Genomic DNA, 16126 nt, shown 5'->3' with positions numbered 1-16126 from the left:
GTCATGCATTGCTGGTGGGAATATAAATTGGGTAGCCACCGTGGGAAACAGTTTGATGGTTCCTGAAAAAGTTAAACATAGAATTACCAAATGATTCAGCAATTCTACTACTAGGTATATACCAAATAGAATTGGGAAAAAGTATTCAAGCAAAAACTTGTACATGAGTGTTCATAGAAGCACTATTCATGATAGCGTAAAGGTGAAACAACCCAAATGTCCATCACCTGATGGAGGGATAAACAAAATGTGGTTTATCCATACATATGATGGAATATTATTCAGCCATAAAAAGGACTGAAGTACCGACAGCTGCTACAACATGGATGAACCTTAAAAACATGATGCGAAGTGAAAGAAGCCAGATGCAAAAGGTCACATATTACATGATTCCATTGATAGAAAATGTCCAGAATCGGTAAATCCATAGATACAGAAAGCAGGTTTGTTGTTGCCAGGGATTGGGGAGAAAAAGAAATAGATACTGCTGATGGATGCGGTTTTGGGTGGGGCATTATGGAAATGTTCTAAAATTAGATAGAGGTGATGGTTGCACACCATTATGAGTATACTAGAAACCACTGAACTGTATGTACACCTTTAAAAGGTTTTTATTGTTTGTAAATTATATCTCAATTTTTAAAATTCTATGTGAAATAGAACTGCACACCAAAAAAGTGAATACTATCTCTGTCCACCTATTAGAATGGCCAAAATCCAGAACACTGACAATACCAAATGCGGAAAAGGATGAGGAGCTAAAGGAACTATCATTCATTGCTGGTGTGAATGCAAAATGGTACAGTTACTTTGGAAGACAGTTTGACATTTCATACAAAACTAAACCTGCTACATGATCCAGCAGTCATGCTCTCTGGTATTTACCCAAAGCAGCTGAAAACTTATGTCCACACAAAAACCTTCACAGGCATGTTTATAGTGGTTTTGTTCACAATTGCCAAAACTTGGAAGCAACCAAGCTGACCTTCAGTAGGTGAACAGATAAATAAACTGTGCTGTATCTAGCCAATGCAATATTATTTATTACTAGAAAGAAATGAGCAGGGGAAAAAAAGAGTGATCAAGCCATGGAAAGAAATGGAGGAAACTTAAATGCATATTACTAAGTGAAAGAAGCCAATCTGAAAAGGCTGTGTATAATTCCAGCTATATGACATTCTAGAAAATGCAAAACTCTGGAGACAGTAAAAAGACCAGTGGTTGCCAGGGATCGGGGGAGAGAAGAGATGAATAAACAGAGCACAGAGGATTTTTATGGCACTGAAAATACCCTGTACAATACCACCGTGATGGACACATGTCATTATACATTTACACAAGCCCTAATGTCATACTCAAAGTAATTAGTTCAAGATGGATAACAAATCTAAATAGAAAAGGGAAACTAATGGTTCTAAAAGAGAGCATAGGAAAATACCTTCATGATATTCAAAGATAAGCCGACCTCAAGATAAGAAGATAGCATTCAGAGAACAAAAAAAATGCAGAGCCCGGATGACCCACTACAGCCACAGTTTCCAGCAACCTTTACCAGCATCTCAATCTCCTCTTCCAAAGGCTTGAACCATGTAAAAGACCGTGTCAACTCCTACCCATCTTTTCTCACTTAGAGTGACAGATTGACAGTTTGTAAAGCATATGTCTGGCCCCGACCAGTTCAAAAGCTTTCCTGTCTAACATTAGTTTCAGGAGTACAACATAGCGATCCAGCATCTCTCTACAACACGCCGTGCTCACAAGTGTAGCTACCACCTGTCACCATAGAACACTATTAACAATTCCATTAACTACATTCCCTATGCTGTACCTTTAACCCCATGACTTATGCATTCCATAACTGGAAGCCTGTATCCCCCACTCCCCTTCACCCATTTTGCCCATCCCCCCATCACCCTCGCCTCTGGCAACCATCAGTTTGTTCTCTGTATTTATGGGTCTGTTTCTGCTGTTTGTTTTGTTTTTTAGATTCCACATATAAGTGAAACCATATGGTATTTGTCTTTCTCTGACTTATTTCACTTAACATCATACTCTTTAGGTTCATCCATATTGTCACAAAGGATAAAATCTCATCCTTATTCATGATTGAGTAATACAGTCCATTGTGTATATATACACATCTTCTTTATCCATTCATCTATAGGTGGACACTTGGGTTGCTTCCGTATCTTGGCTATTATAAATAATGCTGCAATAAACATAAGAGTGCAAATATTTTTTTCATATTAGTGTTTTGTTTTTGTTTTTGTTTTCTTTAGGTAAATACCCAGTAGTGGAATTACTAGATCATATGATATTTCTATTTTTCATTTTTTGAGGAACCTCCATACTGTTTTCCGCTGTGGCTGCACCAATTTACATTGCCACTGACAGTATATGAAGGTTCCTTTTTCTCCACATACTCACCCACACTTGTTACCTTTCTTGTCTTTTTGATTCTAGCCATTCTCAACCTTTTTAATATTCAATTGGTAGTCAAGTTCCAGGTGCAGAAGGCCTTAAGAACCACATTTTGAATATCATAATGAAATTGACAGTTCTGAAACTGCCTGCATCACACCTCAGCTTGCTCAAGAAGCGTCTTCTGTAAAATTGTATACCATGAATACTACGGCACCTCACAAAATTCTTTTACATGAAATTTCACATAAGCTGCACAACATGCAGGGATTATTACCTTCATTTTCAGATGAACACATTAAGGTTTCTTTTTTTTTTTAAGATTTTATTTATTTATTTGATAGAGAGAGACACAATGAGAGAGGGAACACAAGCAGGGGGAGTGGGAGAGGGAGAAGCAGGCTTCCCACCGAGCAGGGAGCCCGATGCGGGGCTGGATCCCAGGACCCTGGGATCATGACCCGAGCCGAAGGCAGACTCTTAACGACTGAGCCACCCAGGCGCTCCAACACATTAAGATTTCTGAGCATTCTTGTAACCTACCCTCCTAAGTGAAGGCCTGGAGCTTAAACCCAGATCCTTGGCCTCCAAATCCAGCACTTCCCACCTCATTGTCAGGCCTGGCTGTGAAATGATGGTGAAAATATTACCAGTCACTAATTCTGCTTTGTCAGCAAGGGGACGAATCCGTGTGCAAACAGCATTTAGCAGAATTTACAGAATAGTGGGGAAAACAGTCGGACGCTTTGCCCATTCCAACATGACCATGCGCAGAGTGAGCAGCTGCCAACACTGGGCCGCCACAGGCTCTAAGAAACCTCGGCTGTTGTTTTATGGAAGTAAGCAGCACCTGGACCCCCAGACAGGAGCAGACCAGCCAAGTTTGCTTCAACGGGGGATCACTGGTCACCAGCGGAGGAGAAGTGAGCAAACCGCCTAAAGAGAGAATCTCATCAGGCCATCCCTCTGGGTGTGGGCCTTTAAGATGTGGACGACACTCCGTTGCTCTGCAGCTTTTTGATTGGCTGATTGTTTCATTTTGAAATGCCGAAGTCATTGCTAACTAAATGAGACAGACTGTGAGGAGCGTTTGACAAGGGATTGGGCATCCAGAGGACTCGTTAGAAGTCCTGCTGACAGCCCCCTGGTTTCTGCCCTGACTCCTACACAGGTGAAGGATATGCGCGAGACAGGGAAGAACAGGAAGCCAGGAAGAAGCTGGTAAGGGGTAAAGAGTAGGGGGACAGGACTGAGGTGGGAAGAAGCCCAAGAGGCAAGCGAGCTGGAACGACTGCTGGCAAAACAAAACGGTGAGATGTTAGCCTTGCCGCGGTGGGGCAGGTATGCGTGCCGGGGCACAGGGCATATTTCAGGGTTTCAAAGGCATTGGTCAGCCTGTTATTTTCCTTTCAACCGAAAGTCTTCCATAACTTGATTCCATGATGCTAGAATGATGTGTCACGTGCCAAATAGGTACATCAAGGCACTACTGTTTGAGATATTCCTACTAACAAGAAAAGCTTCTCCCCACTTGCCCTTGATAATCTCTCTCCCCTTCTCAAATCCTACCATCCCCGTTAAACAAAAGCACAGGAAACTCATGGTGGATACAACCAGAGTAACATATATTTACAGCCTCACAAATTACTCCAGGAGACAATGGGCCAGACTTTGCATATGCACAATAAGATGAGGAATCTGTTTATCTGGGTTTTGTCACATCTAGCTGTTACTGGAGATAACTGCTTCATTATCACAATTCCTACAAGGTAGAATGTGGTAGAGCCGGTGAGCATTCTGAGTCATTTCCAAAAATGCTCTTAAGGGAAGTTCTGCAAATAATACTATTTCTTAAGGGAGAAACAATTTTGACAACAATTTCCTTTTTCAAGTGGCACCAAGTAACAGATTACTTTTTGAATTAGAAACAAATCGAGCCAGAATTTTTTTTTTTTTTAGATTTAGTTCTTTATTTGAGAAAGAGAGAGAGAGCGTGGGAGGGAGGGGCAGAGGGAGAGAGAGTCTTTTAAGCAGACTCGGAGCTGAGTGCAGAGCCCATCTCAGGGCATGATCTCACAACCCTGAGATCACGACCTGAGCCAAGAGTGGGACGCTTAACTGACTGTGCCACCCAGGCGCCCCCAAACCAGAATTTTTAAAGTGAATGGACTGTGGAGTGTATAATAGATATTTAAAAAACAGTAAAGGAGGCTAAAGTGGATAAGTTTCACTTAGTAAGTAGCTGATACTCTATTATGCCTGTGGTTTGAAAGGCAGCATTTAGGATCCATGATAAAATTTTCTTCGATGACATGTGATCCAGCAGTTGCTGTCCCACTGGGGGTTTTAGGATGACTTTTTTTTTTAAAGATTTATTTATCAGGGGCCTGGGTGGCTCAGTCGGTTAATAGTCTGCCTTCAGCTCAGGTCATGATCCCAGGGTCCTGGGATCGAGCCCCACATCGGGCTCCTTGTTTAGGGAGTCTGCTTCTCCCTCTGCCCCTCACCCCGCTCGTGTTCTCTCTCTCTCTCTTTCTCTCACACTCTCTCTCAAATAAAATAAAATTTAAAAAAAGATTTATTTATGTAAGAGAGAGAGAGTGAGAGAGCAGGGGAGGGGCAGAGGGAAAGACACAGACTCCCTGCTGAGCATGGAGCCCCACATAGGGCTCCCTCTCACAACCCAGAGATCATGACCTGAGCCAAAATCAAGTTGGACACTCAACTGACTGAGCCACCCAGGTGCCCCTAGGATGACATATTTAAAAAGCTTTTATTTTTTAAATAAACTTTTAATTCTAGAACAGTTTTAGATTTACAGGAAAGTTGCAAAGATAAAGAATTGCCACATAACCCCACAAGAATGCAGTTTCCTTGATTATTAACTTCTTATATTAGTACAGCATATTTCCTAGAATTAATGAACCAATACTGATACATTATTATTAACTACAGCTCATACCTTCTTCACATTTCCTTAGTTTCTGTTTAATGTCCCTTTTCTGTTCTGGGATACCATTTAGGATGCCATATTACATGTAGTCATCATGTTTCCTTAGGCTCCTCTTGGCTGTGATGGTTCCATAAGCTTTCCTTGTTTTCGATGACCCGGACAGTTTTGAGGAGTGCTGGTGAGTTCTTTTGTAGAATATCACTCAATTGGGATTTGTCTGAGGTTTTTCTCATAACTGGACTGAGCTTATTGGATTTTGGAGGGAAGACCACAGAGGTGAAGTGCTATTCTCATTATGTCTCATCAAGAGTGGGTGTTGCTGTCAACATGACTTACCACCGTGGCCGTTAACAGGGTGATGTTTTACCTCACCGAGGAAGCAGGGAGCTCCCCGAAGGCTAGGCCAGAACCCCAGCCCCCAGGTGTGTGTAGGAGAGGTTGTAGGGAGAAGGGCCTGAGCTCCAAACTCCACGACAGATTTTAAAAGTGGAGAAACCTGATGAGGCAGGTACCTGTGCCTCCCAAGAGGCCCGACTGATTTAGTCTGCTGAGTGACAAGATTGCTTCCAAGGTGGGAGAAGGTGTCCTGTGCCCTAGTCCCACCTGGATGCCCAGGAAGGGTTTTGACTGCAAGGAAGCCCAGTGACTGGGGGTGGGGGTGTTGTGGGATGGGGCAGGGGTGGGGGTGAGGGGTGGTTCAGGTGGGAGTAATTTATGAATGTGGATATTTACTTAGCAGGCAGAGGCTATGTTTCAAATGCAAGCCCATTTAAAGGAACATTCTAGGTCAATCAAAGCACAAGCATGACACAGATATGGCACAAACCAGTCTGGTAGGAGAAACATGTCTGAGGTTTGAGTCCATGGGCTGGAAGCCACAGAGCGTGGGGCCCCCAGGCTACCCTGAAAAGGGTTCCACACAGCTCATGGAAGGCAGGGCTCTGGAAGGCAGGAGCCCGCCAGGCCTATAACGAAGCTGTCTGTAGAGCGCACTGGCCGTCAGCCCTGCTTCCTTCCCAATCTCCGCTGTGCTGTGGTGGTGCAGGGTTAGCATTTCCCCTCATCTCTCCTTGCTCACGCTCAAGGACTCTGCCTGGCACGCAGGCCAGAATTCTCTCGGGCTATGGCTTTCCACATATGTTCCTGCATGGAAAGTCCCCAGGCTGCCCCAGGATGTCCTCTGCAGGGTCCCATCCTGTCCTGCCGATCGCAGCTGCAGGCGACCTGCGCCACATCCCTCCTGCCTGAGTCACCGCCCAGGCCACATGCTGCCTTCCCTCCAGCGGGGCCTAGGGACCAGCCGCTGTCCCATTCCATCCTGCGGCGGGTCCCTTTCTTCTTCAAAACTGCTACACGTTGATTTTTACTGCCTACATGAAATGGCGATTTATTATCCAAGGAGAATTTTCCATACTTAAGTTATCCCCTTTCCTTTCCTACTTCCTGCTTAAGATCTAGCCTATCCCATCCCTGCTGGGCCCCACTCCTAATTACAACATTATTTGTGTACTTCTTTTTCCCTAGTTTTCCTTGACAGTTAACAACACCATTTTGGTCAAAAGGCTAGCCTGTCCTTTGAGGGTGGGGGTTGGCGGATCCATGTACTCCCCAACCACCAGTCAGCACACTTCTGACCTTCTTGCGTATCAATGTCTTCTGTCCTTGACCACCTTACTACCCCTCCTGTGGCAGGAGGCTTCCATTCCCCATATGAATGGATGGATGAATGAAAAATGAACAAGCACGATGATGCCAAATGTCTAAACCAAGTGATTTTTAATCTGTTGAATTGACCAGAAATTTTGAGACCAGATGGATCTTATTTATCTTAAATAATTGGCAGGCCCCTGGAATCGTATCATATGGCATTTCAAGTTTAAAATACTTATAATACATAATTTGAGGCTACATTTTATGCCAATTACTAGATTCTGGAGAAGGAAAAACATGCCAGTGGTTTTAGAAAATTTATGGGAGGAAAACTTAAAATTAAAAACATTCTCAAAAATAAAAAAAATTAAAGCATTGCATGTACTATAAAAAAATTTCTTCGTGGCCATTGACATTTTACCCAGATATGATGGTAATACTGCCTTGAGTCTCCACAGCATAACTTAGGTCAGGGGTTATTTATTCACTCTTTTTTTTTTTAAGATTTTATTTATTTATTTATTTGAGGCAGAGAGAACGAGAGAGAGAGAGAGCACATGAGAGGGGGGAGGGTCAGAGGGCAAAGCAGACTCCCTGCTGAGCAGGGAGCCCGATGCGGGACTCGATCCAGGGACTCCAGGATCATGACCTGAGCCGAAGGCAGTCGCTTAACCAACTGAGCCACCCAGGCGCCCCTATTTATTCACTCTTAAGAACTATTCTATAAATATGGAATGCCCATTATGTATCAGGCAAGGGTACTAGTAATTTCTAGTCATTTTCCCCTGTGAAAAGGAAATATTCCCTGGTTTACTCACTTTTATTGGCTCTACCGTGGGCCAGACCCTGCCCAGTGTCAGGCTCGCTGACCTCAAGGATCTCAGCCTGTGACTGTGCCAGGCAACAAACACGGAGCGTGTGCACTGTGGACTTGGGGGAATTCTGGGGCAGGGAAGACACAGGGAAGCTTTCTGGAGGAGGCGCCTGCTAAGCTAAGTGCCGAGGGATAAGGGACCTCTCCAAGTGATAGTGGGCAGGGAATGAGCTTGCCACATTGTGGGAAATGAACGTTGCTTTGAACACAACTTATGTGAAAGAAGACATGAGGCCAAAATGTAACTGGGAATGAAGAAGCACTCCTCTATACCCAGGATGTGGCCCTGGGGACGGTGGAGCCAGATGTGAGGTCTCGGTCCCTTCATTAGGATCTGCTCTCCAGGAAGTGGTGAGGCTTGGTGAATGGGGATTCCGGAGTGAGGCACATCCTCCCAGACACCTTTCTCCTTTCCAGCCACCTCATGACCAGCTTGGACCATGACTCCTATGTAGCCTTTGGGCACACTGCCCAACATCCCTGGGCCTCAGTTTCCTTCCTGGTTAAAGTGGGAGCATCGAAGCTGCCCTATTGGAAGCTGTTTCTTTGGGTTCTTCTCCCAGCTCTTGTAAAGTGCAAATACTGCTGGGCAAAACGCATAAATGAGTTCATGCTGGCTTCAGCATCATGCCCATGGTAGCAAGAGAGTGTTTGCCTGTGGTGGTGGGGGGTGCGTGGACAGAATGGGCACCTCCTTACAGAAAGGACGGTCCAGAGCCCCTGAGGAGAAGGTGAGATGCACTTCTGAGCTCTTCTTCTGGTCCTGCCAGTCCACATTTACTCTGATGTAAAAGACAAAACAAAAACTATAGTTTTTGGAATGATGATGGGTCATAGAATCTTCAGAAATGGAAGGCATCTTACCACTCATTGCTCCCACCCTCCCTCCTCTAATTTAATCAAGACAATTTTTGTTCCTTTCCTTTAGAGTGATTCATAAGGGAACAAAATAATAGTTTAAATAAAAATCACACCTGGCAAAGCCATTCAGTGTTTTTAGTCTGGCTGTTGGTTTTCACTCAAATGTTTATGAAGCATGTAAGATGGGCAAGCCTCACTGCTAGGTATGACAATACCAACAAAAGCTAGTCTAAATTAAATGTGTCCACCCTTCGGGGAAAGTGTATTGGTCAGGGTTCTCTAGAGAAAGAGCCAGTAGAATGTGCATATATATGAAGAGAAAGAGATTTATTTTAAGGAATTGGCTCACAGGAATATGGGGTTGGCAAGTCTGAAATTTTAATGGCAGACCAGCAGGCAAGAGATCCAGGGTAGGGTTGCTATTGAGTCCAAAGGCAGCCTGGAGGCAGAATTCCCTCCTCTTGGGTGGTCCTCAGTCTTTTTCTCTTAAGGCCTTCAACTGATTAGATGAGACCCACCCACATTATGAAGACTAATGATTTATTCAAAGTCTACTGGTTTAAATATTAACGTCATCTAAAAAAGCAAATCTAGACTGGTGTTTGACTCAATACTGGGCACCATGGCCTAGCCAAGTTGCACATAAAGTTAACCACCCCAGGACATTAATTCCATGGGCACGTGCACTTACATGGTGTCCTCATGTTCCAGCCAGGCAGAGTCCCTGTGCTCCTTCTTGCTGTTGTCAGGTAGCGCCACACCAACCGTCTTCTGCCAGAGGCAGCAGGGGCCGGAAGGAAGCCTGAGTGTGGATGCAGGGGGCCTGCCTCACTGCCCTCCCTGCCTCCCAGCAGCGGTGTGGTTTCGCGCCTTGAGCTTCAGCTCCCTCGGGTGTACAGTGGACACGCTGCTATCCCGGCGTCGCAGGATCGCCGTGAGCATCACGTGAGAATAACAGCGAGGTGTGCTTTGTATTCCCTGAGGTGCAGCATTGTGCTGTCGGGGAGTGTTAGCAGCCCTGACACGTGGCAGGACAGAGGGTCTCGTGTCTTGGTGGGCAGGGCAGGCGGTGAGGGGCTTTCCTTATGGACCCAGGAAGCCTGGGAGGGAGGGTCCCACCTCAAGGACAAGCCTGCATTCCACGGGAAGGTGAATACTCCCAACCCAGAGCACCTAAATTGACTTTTTTACTCTTTTTAAAAAGACTATGTGCTCTCTCTCCCTCCAAATTCCAGAATTTCAGAGTAAAAAGTATAAGTTCCCCTTCTTCATAACTCCTACCCCAAATCTACTCCCTTCTCCAAAGACTATTCACTTCTTGGCATGAATCCTTTCACATCCTTTCTTATTGATGTTTTTGTTACTACAAAAACAGGGTTCCCCTATGATTTTGTGATTTTTTTCATGCACTTAGCAATATGCCATTCATGGTTTTCATGTCTAACTCTGACTTTTCGTATATCATGGTTTTTTTTCTCCCATCCAAGTACTAACCAGGCCAGACCCTGCTTGGCTTCCAAGATCAGATGAGATCGGGTGCATTCAGGGTGATACAGCCATGGACTTTTTTTTCTATTAAGTTAGAGAAAACAGATAAAGAAGGAAAATAAATAAATAAGCTCCTTATAATTAAAGATGAACCTTGCCGGAGGCCTAGGAAATCAGAAAGCTGCTGCGAGAGCGAAATCTGAAAGCTTCCTCTGAGGAGGGCCCTGGCCCAGGCAGTGCGACGACTACGAGGGCTTGCCTTCGCTGTCCCAGAACCAGCGTGCTCCCAGCGCTCCCGTGCACACGCTCCATTCCTTGCCCCTCTCTCCCTCTGTTCCCGTAGCCATGTTTGCTTCTGAGCAAAGCCGAAGGCCCCTGCCACTCCGCAAGCAGGTACAGTAGCGTCGAATTTGTAGGAAAATGGTAATGAGTGGCACAAATACTTAGGTTATTGTATCTTTGCAAAACCTTCCAGACAGGCAAGCAAGGAGTTTGGGGGGAAGAGAGCTAATGTGTACTTTTGGGACACCTCATTTTCAAGGTCTGATACTGTCTCTAAAGGGACTTTTTCTTTGAAAAGACCAGAAACTCTGCCATCTTTATCTCTAGTTAGCAGCTTCCTCCCCAGTTGTTATGAGGGGAGATATCAGTCACCAAGGCCTTGGTTAGATCTCTGAAAAAAGCCCTTTCTGTGTTCCCTATCACAAAGCCGCAGGCCATGCCCTGCTGCATTCATGCTGGAAAGATCCAAGGCTCTGAGTCCCCTGGGCTGGTGGAGGTGACTCATCTCTCTGACCCTGAGTGGAAGAGAGTGGTGTGTTTGGTGCACACGGTGCGCCTGTCAGCAGTCAGCATCCTGTTGGCCAGGAAAGTGCAACCTCTTCCCAGGAAAGGCTTTGTCTGCTGCGGAGACAGAAGCCCCAGTGCACAGAGCCACTGAGTCATAGAAGAAAACCTGGCTGAATCCTGGGCTTCTGTGTTTGCAGTGGGGGGAAAGCTGCCCCATTTTCACACCCAACCCTGCCACCAAAACAAGTAGACAACTTGCCCCTTTTCTGTTTTTAAGGATTCGATGGCCCGTTATTACAGGGAAACAAACAATGGTAGCATACGTGATGAATACCAAGGAAGGCATAAAGCAGCAGTGATTTTTTTTTTTTTAAAGATTTTATTTGTCAGAGAGAGAGAGAGAGAGAACACAGGCAGGGGGAGCGGCAGGCAGAGGGAGAAGCAGGCTCCCCGCCGAGCAGGGAGCCCGATGCGGGACTCGATCCCAGGACCCTGGGATCATGACCTGAGCCGAAGGCAGACGCTTAACCGACTGAGCCACCCAGGCGTCCCAAGCAACAACGATTTTGAAGAGGCCCAGTGGGTTGTTTCTGTTGGCCCCTCCTCTCCCTGTTACTCCGATGAAGTTCATTTATCAAAGTCCTCTCCTGTCCACCCCCATGACTCCTCTCTTCCCCTGGCCTAAGTCACAGATGGCTTATTTATTTAGCTAGTTATTTACTCCTTCCCTTATGCCATTAAAAAAAAAAAAAAATGAACCGGCTTATAAAAATACACAGAAGATGGAATAGATGACCAAGATAAGCCATGAAGAAGACAAGGAAAATAGTTGATAGAGCCAGCAGTAAGATCAGCACACGGAAACATCTGTCATGCGATGTTGTTCAGTTACTACAGGTGGGCGACAAATACGGATCTAAGAGTCGCAGAAGCCAAAGAAAAGAGAAAAAAAATTTAAAAAACAAAGAACAGAGAAAAAAGAATCCGGCAGAAGGAGTACATTGGTGAGTTAGAAGAAGACCTGCCTTTCTAAAGCAGAGCCCAGAGGGAGGTGAGTGAGCACAGTTCACGCTTGCTGGCACATGGGCCACACTCCGAGTTAAATGCTCTTCTGACGTTTTCTCATTTGATCCTGGCAATCTGGTGGGGTAGATACTATTATGATGCTCATTTTACAGTTCAGAAAACTGACAGTTTGAGAGTAAGTTAGTAATTTGCCCAAGACCAGAGAGTTAGTCAGTTACAGAAAGGAGATTCAAACCCAGGCTATCAGGCTCCGTGTGCAGGTGCCCCACCAGGAAGTTCACCCTGCACGGGGGTATCTGCATCAGACGCAGTAGCAATTTTTGTAGGCCTGTGTCTCCAGGCAGTAGATCAACCGGTATTTTCTCAAACCACAGTCAGTCATTCTAATGCATCCCAAACCTGCTCTAGTACAAATTATTTAAACACCAGGAGAAACTTGAAGCTGAAGTCTCGGGTCTCTCCACTCCCATGCCTATGTCAGGAACTACTCTTACAGTGCTCTGGGATCACAGAACACGCTAAAGGACAACTTCACCTGCCTTGTGGTTCTTTTCTTCCAACGTGTCCTTTGTGCAATGCTTCAGGAATTGGATATTCCCTCTATTCAAGACCTCATGCTCTTCAGGCAGCAGTTCTCAAACTGCCAGCACACAACGTCAAGCTAATGCAGACCACCAATTTTAGGTAAAAATGTATTTAAATTTTTAGTATTAAAAACATCATAATCTTTTTTTTTTTAAGTAGGCTCCATGCCCAACATGGAGCCCAATAGGAGGCCTGAACTCACAACCCTGAGATCAAGACCTGAGCTGAGGTCAAGAGTCAGACACTTAATCGACTGAGCCACCCAGGCACCCCAAAACATCATATTCTTTTAAAAAGCACTTTATGGGGCGCCTGGGTGGCTCAGTCGGTTAAGCGTCTGCCTTCGGTTCAGGTCATGATCCCGGGGTCCTGGGATCAAGCCCCGCATTGGGCTCCCTGCTCGGCGGGAAGCCTGCTTCTCCCTCTCCCACTCCCCCTGCTTGTGCGCTCTCTCTCTCCCTCTCTCTCACTGTCAAATAAATAAATAAAATCTTTAGAAAAAAAATAAAAAGCACTTTACTATGGAGAAATTCAAACACATATGAAAGCAGAATAATATAATGAACCTCCACATACCCATCACTCAGCTTCGACAATTATTGACTCGTGGCCAGTCTTGTTTCAACACTACTCCCATCCACTTCCTCTCTCCCATACTGTCCTGCAGCAAATCCCAGAGATCATATCATTCCATCCATAAATATTTCAGTGTCTCTAAAAGATACCAATCCTTTTAACATTACAAGACCATTATCACAACTAACAGTATTCCTAAGAGTTCCTAAATATCATCAAATATCGAATGTCCAGTTGTCTCAAAAATGTTTTAAGTGTTTTTTGTTTGAATCAATATCCAAATAAGACCTACACATTCCTATCAGAGAGAACATTATTTTAAATAAGAGTTATCGTTTCGCACATTTGGAAGAGGACATCATTCTCAATGTCTTCCCCAGGTACCTATCCTATTTGGTTAGGTTCTTTACTCCCTACTCCATCCGTTTCTTTCGTTACTCTTTATTTTTACTAAGTTAAGCACTTCCAACTCAGTTATAGGTCACTGGAAGCAGCATCCAGAGTCTGATGTCTCTTTACAATGGCCATGGATTCAGAAATGAGAAATTTCTCACTGAAAACACTTTTGGCCCAATTATAAAACAAAATTCAAAATCCAGATGGAAGTATGCTTTAACTTGGGAGACAGGAGCAAAATGGGTCCCTCTCATCCACCTGGGCCCTGGAGGGCATTTGTCCAACATTGCAAGAGGTTCTAATCTATGTGCAATAATAGATTCTTCTCCTCTTAAAGTGAAGACAAGTATCAGACAGATATTAGGAAAGAGTCAAACTCTACTTAGAGCAGATTAGACCTCAGTTTGGTCTTATGAAAACAATCTGATTTCTCAGCTAATGTTTTCTTTTTTAAGGGGCTGAGTGTATCCTTTGGATACTATAGGCCAATGCCAGAATTGATAAGGTATCTGAGACAAACTGCCTGTGGATGTGCCGTGATGGGCAAAGTCAAGTTCTCATCCAAAGCTGAGGAAGGATCCTCTGCCGGCAGAGGGGAAAGCGGAGGGGTAGGGATCAGACCCTTGGAAAGGGCAGTTAGGAGGACACTGAAAATGTCCAGGAAGGAGGTGATGTGCTCCTGAAGTCAGGTAGGAACAGGACCGGACAGAAGGGGAATGGTCAGTACGAGAGAAGAGGGGATATGGGAGTGGGGAGTAAAGAGGAACCTCCTTCCAAATTGCCCATGGCCTTGCAATGGAAAGAGCCGGCTGATCTATGGATTAGAAAACGTACCCCATGTGAAATATCCACTTTGTAGTTAGAGCAACAAGGGTTCTCGACACTGGCTACACATTAAATCACCTGGGGAGTTTGAAAATACTGTGCCCAGGCCCCAGCTCAAGCCAGTTGAATCAGAATCCCTGGGTCTTTTTACACCTCTCCCCACCATCCCCCCCATTAGCGACCAAGGGGATGCTAATGTGCAGCCAGGGCTGAGAACCTCCAGGCTAGGCATGGACAGCAAGGGCTCTTTCAGCACAAATCACCTGCCTGGACTCCTGGTTGGAAGTGCTCACAGCTTGAAGCTTAGCTTGGCTCAGCTTGGACCCCTGTTGCTTGGGGTGAACTGACCTGACCTTTGGAACTCAGCCCTCTGCGCAGAGACCGGCAAGGACAGCCTGGCGGGGGAACAGGAAAGAAGGGAGCCAGGTGTCTGCACACGTGCTTCCCTCTGCCCGTGGGAGGTGGTGCTTTTCACACTTCTAAGTGTCCCATTCACGAGGGGATGTTTGTCAAATGCAGATGCCTGGGTCCCACTTCCTCCTACGGTCAGGCTAGGCTGCGGCCCAGGAATCTGCTTTTTAACGGGTCCCAGGTGACCCTGACAGAGGGCTCTCAGCACACATGCGCATGCGTGCACACAGCCCAGAAGCCCCAAGAGGCCTGCAGGAGCAATGGTCTGTGGGCCCCCATGAGGGACACATACGGGGCAGGGAATCCCTTTCATCCTGGACCCTGGCCCAGGAGTCTGAATAGTTAAGACTGAGGTAGCGCCCAGCAGTGTTAGAAATGATTAGAACTTCCATTTCTAGAAATGGTTAAAATTGGATAGTGGGGCACTATCCAACTGGGGGCCTTCGTGGAAAAGAAGTGGACCTGCCCCAAGTTTTCTTTGTATAATAGAAGGTGGAAGTGAAACAGGAAGGGCCCTTGGCTCACTCCCTATTTCCACCAAAAGGGAAACTGGGGGATTTTCCGAGGCTGCCTCCTGGCAGCAAGTGCAGGAGCGAGAGGGGGAGCCCAAGAAGCACCTCTGGTCTCTCAGAGAACTTCCGTTTCCGGTTTGAGGATCCCTGCACCAGAGGCTCAAATGTTCAGTGTGCATGGGCTTCAGAAAGGTTCCCACCTCTCCTGGTCCTCCCTTACTCCCTTTCCGTGGGAGGGGAGTCACCCTGCACTCCTCCCACTCTCACCCCTGGTTACTGGGATGACCCAGGGGCTGCTGTACCGGAAGGAAAGGAAGCCCAGCCAGCAGGCCACTCTCCCGGCTTTGTTTTTCTTTTTTCTAAGCCAGGAGAGGTTGCAGAAGGGCATTTGGCACCTGGCCTCCTGATCCCCCAAGGCAGAGGCAGCTCAGGCCCCAAAGCCTCAGGCTCTAGTTCACTGTCCTCCCTAGAGAAACATGGGAGTGGGCTCAGAGAGGCCCAGGCCATGTCTCCACGCTCTGCCCCGCTCTCCCCCTACGAGAGGGGGAAGCCAACACTGCTGTTCCAGAGCAGGCTTCAGTCAAAGGGGCAGCACCCTGTACCAGGACAAGAGTCCTTCTCGGAAGAGGTGTGGGTGTTCGCACCCCACACTCCAGAAGTGGGGCTAGGGCTGGTGTTTTAGCCAGCTAAAGCAGCCACACAAAATGCCAGACTGGGTGGCTTACATAACAGACACGTATCTCTCTCGGTTCTGGAGGC

At 46.1% G+C, this 16126-nt stretch overlaps 1 long non-coding RNA gene across 4 annotated transcripts in view; it reads left to right on the top strand.

Annotated features, from left to right (window-relative positions):
- Positions 1–16126, top strand: part of LOC115944754 (uncharacterized) — an 80312-nt gene that overhangs the window by 58669 nt on the left and 5517 nt on the right. Inside the window, exons 4-7 of one of the 4 annotated variants that reach the window (XR_014139638.1) lie at positions 5481–5552; positions 9471–9721; positions 11925–12087; positions 12647–12746. This is a non-coding gene — a long non-coding RNA (uncharacterized LOC115944754). The remainder of the gene's footprint in view (positions 1–5480; positions 5553–9470; positions 9722–11924; positions 12088–12646; positions 12747–16126) is intronic. The other 3 variants (XR_014139635.1, XR_014139636.1, XR_014139637.1) reach the window with 3 other exon arrangements.

This window comes from Leptonychotes weddellii, chromosome 13 (genome assembly GCF_054177405.1).
Source record: "Leptonychotes weddellii isolate Sample4059 chromosome 13, ASM5417740v2, whole genome shotgun sequence".
Lineage (NCBI taxonomy): Eukaryota > Metazoa > Chordata > Mammalia > Carnivora > Phocidae > Leptonychotes > Leptonychotes weddellii.
This window is presented reverse-complemented; position numbering and strand designations above follow the sequence as displayed.